This window comes from Myotis yumanensis, unplaced genomic scaffold (assembly GCF_028538775.1).
Source record: "Myotis yumanensis isolate MYYU_CA2020_CCGP unplaced genomic scaffold, mMyoYum1.0.hap1 SCAF_1, whole genome shotgun sequence".
Classification (NCBI taxonomy): domain Eukaryota; kingdom Metazoa; phylum Chordata; class Mammalia; order Chiroptera; family Vespertilionidae; genus Myotis; species Myotis yumanensis.
Genome location: NW_027223752.1, coordinates 154324693 through 154339628, shown reverse-complemented (window position 1 = coordinate 154339628; position 14936 = coordinate 154324693).

The following is a 14936-nucleotide window of genomic DNA, read 5'->3' as shown; positions in this document are numbered from 1 at the left end:
AATGCTATTATATTTGCATGATTTCCTGGTAGGAAAACCTTACTTTAATAACAGATGTCGAGATCATGAAAAATATTATTAAATTCAAGTACAAAGCAATAATGTTTTATTGACCCGAATTGGAGAGAATTTAAGTATTTTAACGTTTAGTACCTTCTACGTGCCAGGCATTCATCTTGGTGTTAGATATACATTGATATGTAAAATATACTAAAATCTTCACCTCCATTGAACTTACATATTAGTGGAGAACATATGCCCCAATCACTATAATTAATAAGTAAAAAATGTGGAATAGTATAAACTTATAAAAGCCATTGAAAAAAATAAGTTAAAAGAGATTAGGAGGGCTTTGTGGTGGTAACAGTGCAATTTTAAGTAGGATAGACTTGGTTGGGAAGGTAACAATAGGGCAAAAACTTGAAACTGGTTAAGGAATGAGCCGCACAGACATTGGCAGGAAGAAGTTATGGTCAGAGAAGTTCCCAGGTGAGCATGTGTCTGGAAGGTTGAGCAACAGTAATGAGGCTAATGTATTAGGATTGAGAACAAGGAGGTGAGTAGAGGGAGATGAGAACACAAATAATATAATTACATTATTTTCTACCAAAATACTTTATTACAAGTTAGTTATATCCACTGAGGTTCTAAAAGTTTAGCTATTGCATCTTAAACATGTATTTTGATTTGTAAATATGTTTAAATTCACAAGGTCTGACTGACAGTCTACTTTGGCTAGATGTTATTTTTTTTTTACCTATTTTACATTTCCCCAACTTAGAATCTCATTTTATAAATAAATGTGAACTATTTTTTAAATTGCTGGCTATTCCATGTATGTTAAAAGAATGTTCTTAAAAATGTAATTCCTTGATAGGGCTTAAGGATGCAACGTTGCCACGGGTGAACACGTGCAGTCACAGACTGGATGATGATCAAAAAGACAGGCTTGCTGCAAAAAATGCCTGAAAGTGGAAAACTGCAAACAACCTCCCTCTAGCGTCCAAGAAGGATAATGTGCAGACCTTACTTGAGTGGAATTTGTTGGGAACTGCTCAAATAAAGTCCAGATGAAGTTCAGTTTCGGCCTTGCCACTGGGTAACTGTGAACCAGTTATTGACCAGAATCTATAATAATAAAAGGGTAATATGCTAATTAGACCGGTTGTCTTCCGGATGTCATTCCGGACTCTGGATGTCCTCCTGGATGAAGCGGGGGGGCCCGAGGGAAGCCAGCCTGGTCCGGGTGACTGCTGGTGGCTGGAGGAGGAAAGCCAGGTCCCAGGTGCTGGAAGGAAGCCAGTGCCCGCAGCCAGGGGAAGGAAGGCCTATGCTTGCATGAATTTTCGTGTATCGGGCCTCTAGGCTTCAATATATGGAAAGTGTAGGCTTCATCATTGTAAAGTAACTTGGTAGCTGATAACATTTATTGAGATCAGTTTTAATTGTGTTTGTCAATTGTAGTTTTATGTATACAAATATATTGTATAAACATTTGTCAATATCAAAACCTGTGGATAGAGCTAAGATATTTTGGGGAAAAATTACAAAAACAAAAAAATGAGGCTCCCTATTTTTGACAAAAATAATATATTTTGAATCTTCTGAGTATTTATTCCCAGCCCTGCCTCTGCCACTGTGACACAATTTATGGCTTCTTTTTTCCAGGGAATGTGAATGCTTAGAGAATTCACTTTATTTATTTAGTGTCAGCCAAAGTAAATACAAGAAAGCATGTCTATAAAAGGAAATAAAGTATTACATTCCAAAAATAGGCCATAATGCTCTTATTTGTCTTTATTAGTGGTAAAGTTGAAAATTGATAGAATGTTTAATTGATAGAATTTTAGACTTTTTACTAATTATTTTAAAGTCAGATTTTTTTTCCTCAATGTCTTGTGCTCTTGTTCAGTGTTTCCTGGACTTTAACATTTAAATTTTTTTTTCTACCTGCTCAAGTAATACTTGGATATGTTAACATTAAGTACTGTATATGTTAACATTTACATGAATAAAACAAAAATACAAATGTGCTATAAAAAGTTTAATTAATATTGGAATGTATCTAATAAAAAGTATTTTTCATCAACGCATTTTTCTCAATCCTACTTCTCTTCCATGGATTAAACCAACGTTATGGGTTTCAGCTTTGTTGAAATGTTCAACGAAAATAATTTTATGGTTGGGGGTCACCACAACATGAGGAACTGTATTAAAGGGTCGCGGCATTAGGAAGGTTGAGAACCATTGCTAGTGTACTGTGCTGCCAGTGTATTTAAGGTAGGTTAATGTAAGGTATGATTTTCAGTAAATTAGCTGAATTAGATTCATTTTCAACTTATGATGGGCTTATCCAACATCACCCCATCATAAGTAGAGGAGCATTCTTATATGGAGAGTGGCACTGAAGCAAACTTGTTATAGAAGAAGAGTTTAGATGAGGTGAAGTCCTCATGCTGCCTTTAGGATACTTACAGACCCAATGTATTAATGTTTTTCAATTCTTTTGAAAAAAATAGAAGAATATAAAATTCTGTGATCACTATTTATGATAATGTTTTGCCCCAAGAGCCACCTGTTTGTATAATTGGGGGTTTTGCCTTATAATTATTGTTATTATTATCGCTGTTATTACTTTTATATTTGGAAATTTTCAAAGCTGTAGATGTAGAAGAGTATAATGGATCCATATGTACATGCCATCCAACTTAACAATTACTAGCTCATGACCAAGCAGATTTCAATTACTTTTCAATGCACTCACCCCTTTCCAAAATTATACTGAAGCAAATCCCAGACATAAAGCCATCTTATATTGGACATATCCCAGTATGTATCTTTAGAAGGTAAAAATTCTCGAAAAACTCATCCACAATAACTGTGATTGCACCATAAAATTAACAATAGCTCCTATGTTTATCAACTATCCATCATAAAAAATTTTCAATTTGTTTGCCTGAATCAGATCCATGTGTGATCAATGCATTACAACTGTTTAATGTATCTTTTAGTTATTTTTTATTTCATTGGTTTCTTTTTCCATCACCCTCTTTTCTTTGTATTTTGTTGTTGTTGCTGCTGTTCATAAAAATTGAGTCATTGTTGCATAGAGGTTTGCACACGATCAGGATTTTGCTAATTTAATCCCCATGGTACTATTTAACATGTTCCTCCCAATTCCCAGTACATCTGACATTCATACTTTGATCTAGATGCTTGATGAGATGCAGATTAAATTTTTTGGCAAGACAACTTGATAGATGGTAATGTGAACTTCCATCACACAGCACATAATGTTTGGCTATCTCAATTTCTGTAATGTCATCAGAAGTTGATGATGATTGGCTAGATTCCATAATGCCTTAGGCATTACAAAATGATGATATCTTAATTCTATCATTTACTTTTCAAATATTAACCCCTATATGAAGAAAACTTCTTGACAATTTATTTGGTCATCCTGAGGTATGTTGAGACAAGCAAAAGCAAAATCAATGCTTTTTCCCCCCATTCTTTATGATTTTTCAAAACAGGAAGCTGACTATTTGCATCATCCAGAGGTTATCAATGATCTTTTTATATTGCTATGAACTGGTGGGTCTAAATCTATTTTATGAATTTCAGTATATTGCAGTTATTTTTCTTATTGATTCACATTTGCCCAGCAAAGACTCTTTAAATTGGCTCCTAAATCCTTCGAACATGATCCCAAGCAGTCTTTTATAATTTCCTTGCTATCTGATTTGTCAAGATAATAAGGCTGATTTTCTATATTTTCTACTTCAGATTTGAAGTTAGCATTTTCTGCAAAATAGCCCAGGATCCTTTTAGCCAAAAGGTAAGAGGGGTACTGAAAATCAAATTCCCCTATGCACAGCTTATTTCTATTTAGCCTCATGGCTCTTAAATCTGTTTCTCCTTTGTCCAATATCAAAAATCCTGGACTCACACCACACAAAAGTAATTATAACTCCATAGAAGACACAGAACAGTCTCAGGATAATGATACCAACCCTACCACTAACAGTCTGATTGTTAAAAAGAGTTCTATAATGAATCATTATTTTATAAATATGCAAAATATTTATATGGTTACATAGCCAACTCTATGAAATAAGAGTAGTTTATATCCATAGTCACCTCCACCATAGTCTTGTTCTCCATTTCATTTTTGTGGTGGTTTGTTTTTATTTAAAAAAATCATAAGCAAAGACACATAGGTAGAGATACAGTAATAGATATATATTTATAACCTACCCTTTCTTGGTTAAGGGCACATACAGTTTTGCATCTTGCTTTTTCTTTTTCTTCTGTTTTCACTTAATGATACGTCTTGGCGATCACTCCATAGTAGTATCCTATATAATAAAAGCCTAGGCGGCATCATGCAGAGGAGGCGGGTCACATGGAGGAGGCAGGTCACTGCAGGGGAGGTCAGTTGAGAACAATCAGGCCAACAGGGGAGCAGTTAGGGTCAATCAGGCTGGCAGGGGAGCAGTTAGGGAGAGATCAGGCTGGCAGGGGAGCAGTTAGGGAGAGATCAGGCTGGCAGGCAGAAGTGGTTAGGGGCAATCAGGCAGGCAGGCAAGCAGGTGAGTGGTTAGGAGCCAGTGGTCCTGGATTGTGAGAGGGATGTCCTACTGCTGGTTTAGGCCCAATCAGGATCAAGCCTAAACCGGCAGTCGGACAGCCCCTGAGGGGTACCAGATTGGAGAGGCTGGGTTGAGGGACAAACCCCCCCAATGCACAAATTTTGTGCACCGGGCCTCTAGCATAAACATAACATTCATTGCTTTTTACAGATACATAGAACTCCATTGTGGAGTTCTTGAGTTTATTAAACCAATGCCCTATTTGTGGACATTTAGATTCTTTTCAAACATTACAAATAGTGCTACAGTAAATGCCCTTGTGTCTATGTCTTTTCCTTATTTTAATAGTGTACCTTTGGAATAGATTCCTAATAATGGATTACCCATTAAGTCAAAGGGAAAATTAACATGTAATTTTGCTAGTTTCCCAAATTCCCCCCACAAGGGATAATGTTATTTTGTATTCTCATCAACATGTATGAATATGCTTGTCATAGAGATATTGTTAAACATTTGAATTTTCTGCAGTATTATAGATAAGAAATGACATATTGGTATAGTTTTATTATTGTATAAACTTTTTCATATTTTAGATTATTTCATATTTTTCTCTAAGCTCTTTGTTCATATCTCCAGACTTATTTATTTATTTCTAGAATTTTTTTTTATATTTTAGAGAAAGAAAGAGGGAGGGGAAAGAAGAGAGAGAGAAAGAAAGAGAGAGAGAAAGAGAGAGAGAGAGAGAGAAGTTTGGTTGCACACACCTGGACCAAAGATAGAACCAGATAGAACCGGAACTTAGGTATGTGCCCTGACTAGGAATCAAACCTGACACCTTTTGGTTTCAGGAGGATGCTCCAACCAACTGAGCAACACTGACCAGGGCTCCAGGCTATTTTATTTCTAGAGTTGTTAGACTTCTCTTTTTCATTTAAAAAAATCTCTTTGGACAAGCGGGATTTTCACCTTTATCTCTGCTATAATATGTGAATAAATTTTTCTGTTTGTCATAATTTTTTATCTCTGTTTATAGTGATTTTTGCCATGAAAAAGATCACCTTTATGAAATCCAGTTTTCCATTTTTTTCCTATATCACTCTTTGATTTTAAATCAGAAGAGCATTTCTCTGGTTATGGAAGAATTCAGTTTATGAACAATGTATCCATGTATTCCTTTACTGCTTGCACTGTTTTATTTTTTGCATTTAAATTGTTGATCAACATGGAATTTATTTGTTAGAGTATGAGAAATAGATCAAGTTTAACTTTTTTCGTATGCCTATCTAGTTAAACCAAGGCTTTAAATGTCCACCTTTTAGCCCACAGACTTGGGATGCTGCTCCTGTCATATACTAAATGCCCATATGCAATTGAGTATACTTCTGAGTTTCCTATTGTGTCACATTGTCTTACAATGAGCCAATAAAAAATTAATGGCTTATCTCCATCTCTTCAACCATTACTCTTTTTTTTTTTAAATATATTTTATTGATTTTTTACAGAGAGGAAGGGAGAGAGATAGAGGGTTAGAAACATCGATGAGAGAGAAACATCGATCAGCTGCCTCCTGCACATCTCCTACTGGGGATGTGCCTGCAACCCAAATACATGCCCTTGACCGGAATCAAACCTGGGACCTTTCAGTCTGCAGGCCGATGCTCTATCCACTGAGCCAAACCGGTTTCTGCAATTACTCTTCTTTTTCAGAGTTTTCTTGAACATTGTTGGTTAGTCATCAAAAATATTTTTTATTAAATTCAATGCATTTTGAAATCACGTTTCACGGAAAAAGAAACATGATGTATTTTTACTGTGATTACATTGAATTTATTAAGTAATTTGGATAGAGCTCACATCTTTATAATGTTGAGGCTTCTGCTCCAACAATACTGTGTAACTTTCCACTTGGTTCAGTCTACTTTTTCAATCTTTTGAGTATACTTGTTGTTTTCATATAGATTTTATACATTTTTAGTATATATATGTATATATATAATTGTATTGTTACATTTTTGCAATTGATATGGTATCTTCTCTCCCATTCTAACCTCTACATTGTTTCTTTCTTATATATGAAGACTAGTGATTGCTGGATATTAAGTTTAAAAACTATTTTTTCGCCCTAACCGGTTTGGCACGGTGGATAGAGGGTAGGCCTGCAGACTGAAAGGCCCCAGGTTAGATTCCGGTCAAGGACATGTATGTTGGTTGTGGGCACATCCCCAGTAGGGAGTGTGCAAGAGGCAGCTAATCGATGTTTCTCTCTCATTGATGTTTCTAACTCTCTATCCCTCTCCCTTCCTCTCTGAAAAAAATCAATAAAATATTTTTTTAAAAAAAACTATTTTTTTTCAGTAAATTCTGTTTTTGTTTTTTTGTGTGTTTTTTTGTTTTGTTTTGTTTTTTGGTTTCCCAGATGTACACTTACATTATGTCCAAATAGAAATAGTTTTACATTTACCTATCTGATTCTATGGCTATAATTGATTTTTGTGGTTTGATTGAATGACTGAGCACAGTGCTCAACAGTAACAGAGATTGTAGTCATCCTCACCTTGTTTCTTGCTTTTTAATTTAAGCATCAAGTGATTCCCTACTAAATAAAGATGCTAACTTTTGTTATGAGGTATAAATGTATGGCCATACATTTCCATTCTATTTGTTAATTTTTAGCATGAATGATGTTGGTTGAGTGTAACCAAATGCTTTTTCTGCATCTATGGAGATGGTCATATTCTTCTTCTTAGCTCTATTATACTAAGGGAGCATATTGATGGATTTCCTAACCTCAAATTTCTGAATAAACCCCATTTAGTTATGGTGTATTGTTTAAAAGGATTGTTGCATTTAGTTTATTACTATTTTATTATTTAGTTATTTCATCACATCAATATTCACAAAGAGGTTGGCTTGTTGCTCTCTTTCTCTCTCTCTTTCAACTTGTTATTGCATATAGCCATTATATAATACTTTCTCTCTCTCTCTGAAGACTATTATGTATATTGAGTTCTATAGGCAATTGCATACTTTGCTAGTCCTTATTTCAATGTCTTCCCAATCATTGTGGTTTTCTAAATCTTGTGTTCTGGTTCTAGGGAAGGTTTTGTAAATAATATTCTCTGACTTCTTAGATTCTCAAACTATTTTGTCTGTACCTTTGTACAAGTAGTCAGAGAAAGTTTGAGAATGTAGTGGTAGCAAGTGGGATTACATAGGTATTAATTTCTAATGCATTCTGCACATTCATTGGACCATTTACAACATTGTTTATTCGCCTGTGGTTTGAATTTTCACAATAGACTTCAATGCCCTATGAGCAGCCTCTGCATATAGACCTGGACAAAGGAAAGTGGCTCTCATGTGTAGTTGGGCAAGAAAAAGCTGCCTGTTTTTGTTTGTTTGCTTGTTTTAAATCTTGGCAATCTAAGATTTGAGAAGTATTGCAAGCTCTTCATGAGAGGAGTAGAAAGTATTTTTTTGTTTGTTTGTTTGTTTATTTTGTCAAGTCCTTCCATTCACTAACATTGATATAAAAAAGGCCTGTAAACACTTTTTTCCAGAAAGAGTACTTTGTAATAATCTAACTCTTTATCCTTCTTACCATTGATAAATGTGCATTACTGCCCTCTGCTGCATGAACTTGAACCTCTCCTAGTCCTGTAGACTAATAATAACTGTGTAAGATCATTGATTTTTTTTTAAAGCAAATCTCTGACAGTTAACTGGAGGTCTCCTCTTGTCATCAATAATATCATGATAAGTTGAAATTTCCATTCACCACATACATAGATTTACTTAGAGGGATTACTTACAGTGGTTTCCTTACAGGCATTTTAACATTAAATGGTCACTGGAAAAGAAAATCAGAGGACCATGTGTGAGATATTCAGAAAGTATACAAATTAACTTATATTTAACAGTCTTTGGCTGTAAATGGTGTTGTAACAAGTATAACTTTTGACCAGAACTTGCAATTATGAGTTTTTTTAATGGATGACCTAATACAATTATGGAAACATATAGAAGGAAAATCAGGTAATTCCATGAATTCGAAAATAGTACTTAGAAGGTTGTAAATGTAGTTTGCTTTTCATGTTAGAAAGGGTGCCAGTTTGCATAATCCTCGGCTCAATGTCAGCTCCAGTGTTAAGGAAAGAAAATAATAGTTTTCCAAATTTGAATAATTCTGTTACATATAAAGCTCATATGTGTATAATACAGCTTGATTCCTAAAAGGCAAATTGATCAAATAATTAAGAATTTTATTTTCTTATTAATGAAAACACACCATGGGTAATAGAGAATAAAGCCAACCCAATTTTAGAACATGGAACTAGTTGCTGTGTTCTAGGAGACAGTATTTGATCTTAGGTATATACAAATTTGCACTTATATACTTGATATTAAAAACCCAAAATAGCATTTAATGGATTTCAGAAAGAAGTAAAAAAAAAACAATAAAAATTAAACTAAATTTAAGCTTATTCTAACTCATGTTTTTTGATATTTTAAAAACCTAGTGGTCAAAGTACACATACATTAAAAAAATGATTTCATGAGCACTTTCAATGAAATTAGATAGTCCCTCTGCTTCCCCATATTTAGTACTGCCTTGAATTAATTAAAGTTACTGTGATTCCAAGTGACTATTAATTTACTGAATAAATTGAACAAATCAAATTAAACAAATGGACAAATTAAGTTAGTAACAGAAGAGCTTGCTGATTGCTAGACCAATTCTATTTCTGATTGCCATTTCCTTTTTCTTTGTTCTACCATGATTTCATTTTTGTATCATCTACTCCTATATTTTATTGTTTCCATCTTTCATTAAAAGCGTGCTGTTTTTCAAGGTAGAAATGACCTTAGCTCCCTGGCACATAGCTTGTAGTCTTTGTTTTCTTTTCCAGGGCCCGGTGAAATCTTGACAATCACATTCAGACTCAGTCAGCTGGGTTCATGTTTAGCCATAATTCACACAAAGAAGAAAGGTCAGGAAGTTAATAACATTAGCACAGGCCAAAAGTAAAATGGTAATAGACAAATTTAAATAATATTTTAAGTGTATAACACATCTCTCACATTAAATTTAAGAACTCTGGTAGAGTTTCAGAAACGTTACTCTTTCCCCAAATGTTTTAATATACATGATGCCTATAAATCCATGTTATGAAGGAAGTGTGCCCCCCCCCCTCAAAAAATGTTCATATGTTGAAACCCTAACCACCAGCATTTCAGAATATAACACATTTGGAAAGAAGATTATTAAAAATGTAATTAAATTAAAATGAGGTCTTTATGATAGTCCCTAAGCCAATATCACTAGTGTCCTTATAAGAAGAGGACATTTGGACAAAGACAGAGGGACTACTCAGTGAGAAGGAGGCCATCTGCAAGCCATGGAGAGAGGCCTGGAAGAAACGAAATCTGCCCTCCCCCCAATAAAAATAATAACAAAAACAGACATTTAAAAAGTCTGTTACTAGAGCCCTCTCCCATGAGGTCCTGTCAAAACCCCCCCAGCTCTAACTTCCTTGTGTGATTTATGTAGAACCCTGGAGGGCTAAGAAACAAAGTTTGGAAGCCACTTGTCCAGGTTATCCAAATGTTGTTTATTTTGTTGTTCATCAAGATGAAATTTTTTGCAATGAACCTCTCTCAAGAATTAAAGGTATTTCTCTTTCATTGCCAAGTATAGTACTGTTCCTCAAAATGAATTTCAAAATAGACTGCCAGGACTCAGCAATCGGTGTAAGTGGACCACCAAGAAGGCTATGCAGTGAGTAGAAATGGCAGAAATTATATATCACAAATGTTATCACATTTGGAGATTGTTTCTAATTTCAGTTCCATCACTCATGAGCCAATAGAAATGTGTCTACCTGAGTTTCTGACTATATTACTTGCACATATTTTATTAGTTAAGTTCAGGCTCTAAGAAAGGTATCTGTTCAGTAATTCTCTTCATTTGGGTGGCAGATAAAGCACTAAGAAGGTGATTGATATGTCAAGGATAAAATAAGCACTGGCTAAGCAATTACATTACCTTGAACCACTTCACTTGTGCATGTTTGTGTTAAGCACAGCTAGTGCCTCAAATGTGAGTAAGAAGGCCTTCTCTCATTAACTGGTCCTGTCGACCCTCAGATCAAGGCAGAAGACAGTTAACAGCTGAATTTATAGCAGGGATCAAATAGGAAATGCAATCAATACAAGGACATCAATACATGGTACTGTTGTTTTTCAGGCAGACTGAGAAACATAAACTCTTACGTGAGGAAATACAAGCGTGAGTATTGCTAGAATATAGAATCAGGTAGCCTGGTTTACTATGGATGAAAGCCACATAACTGTCTTCTCCAAACCCTTTAACATTCAACAAGATGAAGGTCTTTCATGTCCATCTTGTGTGGACAAGATGACTTGGGGTCCTATAGGAACTACTAAAAATTAATCTCCCTTCCCAAGTTTGCCAGAGTACCACGCTTTTGTTTTTATTAACCTAAAATGGCCACAACTAGTGTCATGTCTTTGGGTTCAACCACAAACGTAGGAGTGTTGTTTCCCTATACAATATTAAAATATACATGTTACTTATGAGAAAAAGGAAAGACTCTGGGGACTGTCTCTATTTTGATTTTTATTCCAAAGGTCACACGAATGCAATCCAAATCGGAAGTTTCAGCTACCCTAAGAGGCTGGGATGGGCAGACTTCAATAGTGAATGAGACGGAGGAAGGCTCAGAGCAGCAACTCCGGAGAGAGGCCAAGGGCAGGTTTCAGTGAGGTATGGCCTTGACAGTGGACTGCAAGCCTCTCCATGGCCAAGGCCCTGGCTGATTCACCTTTGTATCTTCAGGGTCCTAAACTTAATAAATATGCAGTGAGTGCATGAACAACTGCTAGACTGTTGTAAGAAGTGCTTACTAATGCAGAGAGAGAGACAATGGGCTGGAAAACTAGAATAAGGTGATGAGGTATACTTTTAGCTAACCTTGGGGTTAAGTATTCAGAAGGAAGCCAGGATCCAGAAACAATTGCTGAGATAGTTGTGGTTTTTCTAGGAACTAAAAAGATCCCAGAACTGGAGGAGCTAAGTACAAGGGAAGAATGGGCAAAGGGAAAACTGTCCACAGGGGTACTTTCTTCTGGACAAGAGGATCCTATTCTTACTTTTCTATACAGTGTTGCTTTTATAACTTTTCTTCCTAATGATGTTATTGCAAGAGGCATTAAAATCTATTTTTCTAATTAAATATGAAGCCCCTATCTTCATACTTATTAAACACAGGAGGAAACACATGTGGGGTTATGACAGTAATCCAAAGACTATGTTTATTTGCAGTTAGTTGATTTTGTGCATGCATATCTACTTGTCAACATACGGTTTCTGTGTGTCTGTTTCTGTCTGTTACACTATTTCACAGAGAGCATTTGGATCATAAATGAAATTAGGTTTTACCTCCTTTTAGTCCTAAGATATAGTTCTGTATGTTTTAGCATTTGATTCCACAGTACAATTATATATATATATATATATATATATATATATATATATATATATATATTTGTGCAAGTGAATTTCATGTGAATTTTAATTTTTAACTGTAAAAATTGACTTTGGGAGTTTGTAGAGTGTTTGGTAAGCCTTTGAGGTAATCTCTTTATCATGATACTCCAAGCTGAGGGGTTTCTTGAGAGTAAATATGCTGAGTATATCACTTTTCTTTTTTAGCAGTACTATCACAATAGTTAGGTGGGATCTTATTTTGGTTTGAGGTAAAGAAAGAGGGAACTGCTGGTGGGAATGTAGACTGGTGCAACCACTATGAAAAACAGTGTGGAGTTTCCTCAAAAATTTAAATATGGAACTGCCATTTGACCCAGTGATCCCACTTCTAGGAATATATCCCAAGAAACCTGAAGCACCAATCAGAAAGAATGTATGCACCCATATGTTCACAGCAGCACAGTCTACAATAGCTAAGACATGTAAACAGCTCAAGTGCCCATCAGTAGATGAGTGGATAAAAAAGCTGTGGGTACATTTATACCATGGAATACTATGCAGCAGAATAAAGAAGGATCTCTTACCCTTTGAGACAGCATGGAGGGACTTGAAGAGTATCATGCTAAGTGAACTAAGTCACTCAGAGAAAGACAAGTGTCACATGATCACATTCATATGTGGAATCTAAGTAACAAAATTAACTGATGAACAGTATGGATCCAGACACATGGAAGCATGGAAGAGTGTGGAATCTCAGAGGCAAGGTAAGGGAGGGTGGGTGGATAGGAGGTAATCAACCAAGGACCTTGTATGCATATATGAACAACCCATGGACACAGACAATAGGGTGCTGAAGGCATGGGGGGGTGGTGGGGGCTAGAAGGGGTCAATGGGGCAAAAAGGGGACATGTGTAATACTTTCAACGATAAAGTATTATTTAAAAAAAGAAAGAGGGAACTGACATAAACAGGGGAAGTGACTTCAAATTTTCTTTTGGTTCATCAGAGTCTGTTCTTTAGCAGAAGGTGGATACCTACACCCTTCAAAATAGATGCAGAGTGACTTCTTGCCACATAGCGAGCTAGTGCTTTTTTGTCTTTACCTTTTGCTTAAAATACTATTGAAAACTATCTAAACCAGTCGACTCCTAACTTAATTTCTCCATTTCTCTAATGTTTTCTGACTGACAAATCAGAGTAAAGGCAAAAGATACGCCCTTCTGTGAAGTCTGAGCTCTGACCCCAAGTCCTTATTTATAGAGCCGGGTCACTTTCCTTTCCCTCCTCTGGTGCCTGGAATGCTCCACTTGTCCTTAAAAATCCATTCCTGGGCACATATTTTTAAAAAGTAAAAAGACATTTTTAAATGTGAAAATCTTAGTCTACGGAAGCACAAGGCAATCCAAAGATAATAACGAAATATGCCAGAGGGCTCCTCAAGTTTTAATTCCCCCTTTGCTTGTGTATTTAAAACAACAACAACAACAACAACAACAAAAACTTTCTGAAAATGAAGAATTATCCAGACTCACAAAGCTGGTGCTGTCTGAGAGAACCCAGCTATAAATTCACACTTTAGACTCGGCCTTCTTTGGGGGAAAAAGAAAAGAGTCACTACCATTCGCACTGAGCGACATGTGTGAACTCTCACTCCTGGAAGGGCTGGCTGGTGTGTGCCAGGATCAGGTGTGAAGGCGAAGGAACCAGGTAGGAACATTTCCGCGGTGCAGCTGCGGGGAGACGCCTCCGCCCCTAGCCGTTGGCCCCCACGCTGGGCTGTACTGCCTTGGTTTCCCTGTGCGCAGGCATTGGAGACAGAGAAGGAGAAATGCAACAACTTCGGAGCAAGCCCTCGCCTTGCTTTGGAAGCTCCGGTTGCCCTTTGAGGGCGAAACCTCTCTGAGCCAGGAGCTTGCCTGGGACAACTTATCTCTTGCAGTACTCCCGCGCCTCGCCCGGCCGCTGCCACTGGCGCCCCCAAGCGCCGCACGCCCCAACTCTTCTCGGAGCCTCCTTGGATCTTCGCAGCAGCGAACCGGACTTGGGGAGCGGCGGGGTCTGGAAGGAGAGTTTCCCATGGAATTCCCAGGGGCTTGGAGACAGGACGCCGTGCAAGGCGGCACTCAAAGGGCGCCCTGTCCCCGACATTCCTCTCTGGGATTGCCTCTTTGCGAAGGGGGCAGCTGCCTGGCGCGGTAGGGATCCCGGTGGAGCTGTGAGGCTCAAACCCAGGGAACGCGCTGGAGCGCACCCCACTCCTCCCAGCCCCTCACAGACAGGGATAGAGGCTGCGTGCGTGTTTGTGTGGAGAATACCGAGATAGAAAGTCCTAAACGCTTCCTAGGAGAGAGAAAGGACCATCTTTCCAACCTTTCGCTGGTGGCCTTTCCCGGGTTACACAGCCCCCCTCCGGATCGCTGGGCACCCCGTCAGCCGCGCCAGCACAGCGCCCGCCTCTCCCAGCCCCTGGGAGGCACCGGCTAGAGCCCAGCCTGAGCGCACAGACCACAGTATTAACACCCACTTGCCCACCCCCCTCCGTCTCCTGTGGGGCTTCGCAGCGCTCCCCGCGGAGTCTCGGGCTGAAGAGGGACCAGGATGGAAGGAAGGGGCTGGCGGTCCCCGGGCGCGGCGGCCGCGAGCCGCTGTCCACTTCCACATGGGCACCCCGTCTGTTCCCACAGGTCCTCCCAGCCCCTGGGGCTGTCGTTAGGCGTCAGGAGCCCTCACGTTCCCCTGGGGGCGAAACCCATTTTCTCAATGGTGGGGTGGAGGGAGATGGGAGGGGGGAGAGAGGGAGAAACAGGAGGGGAAGCCGCAGAGGGGAGGCGGGG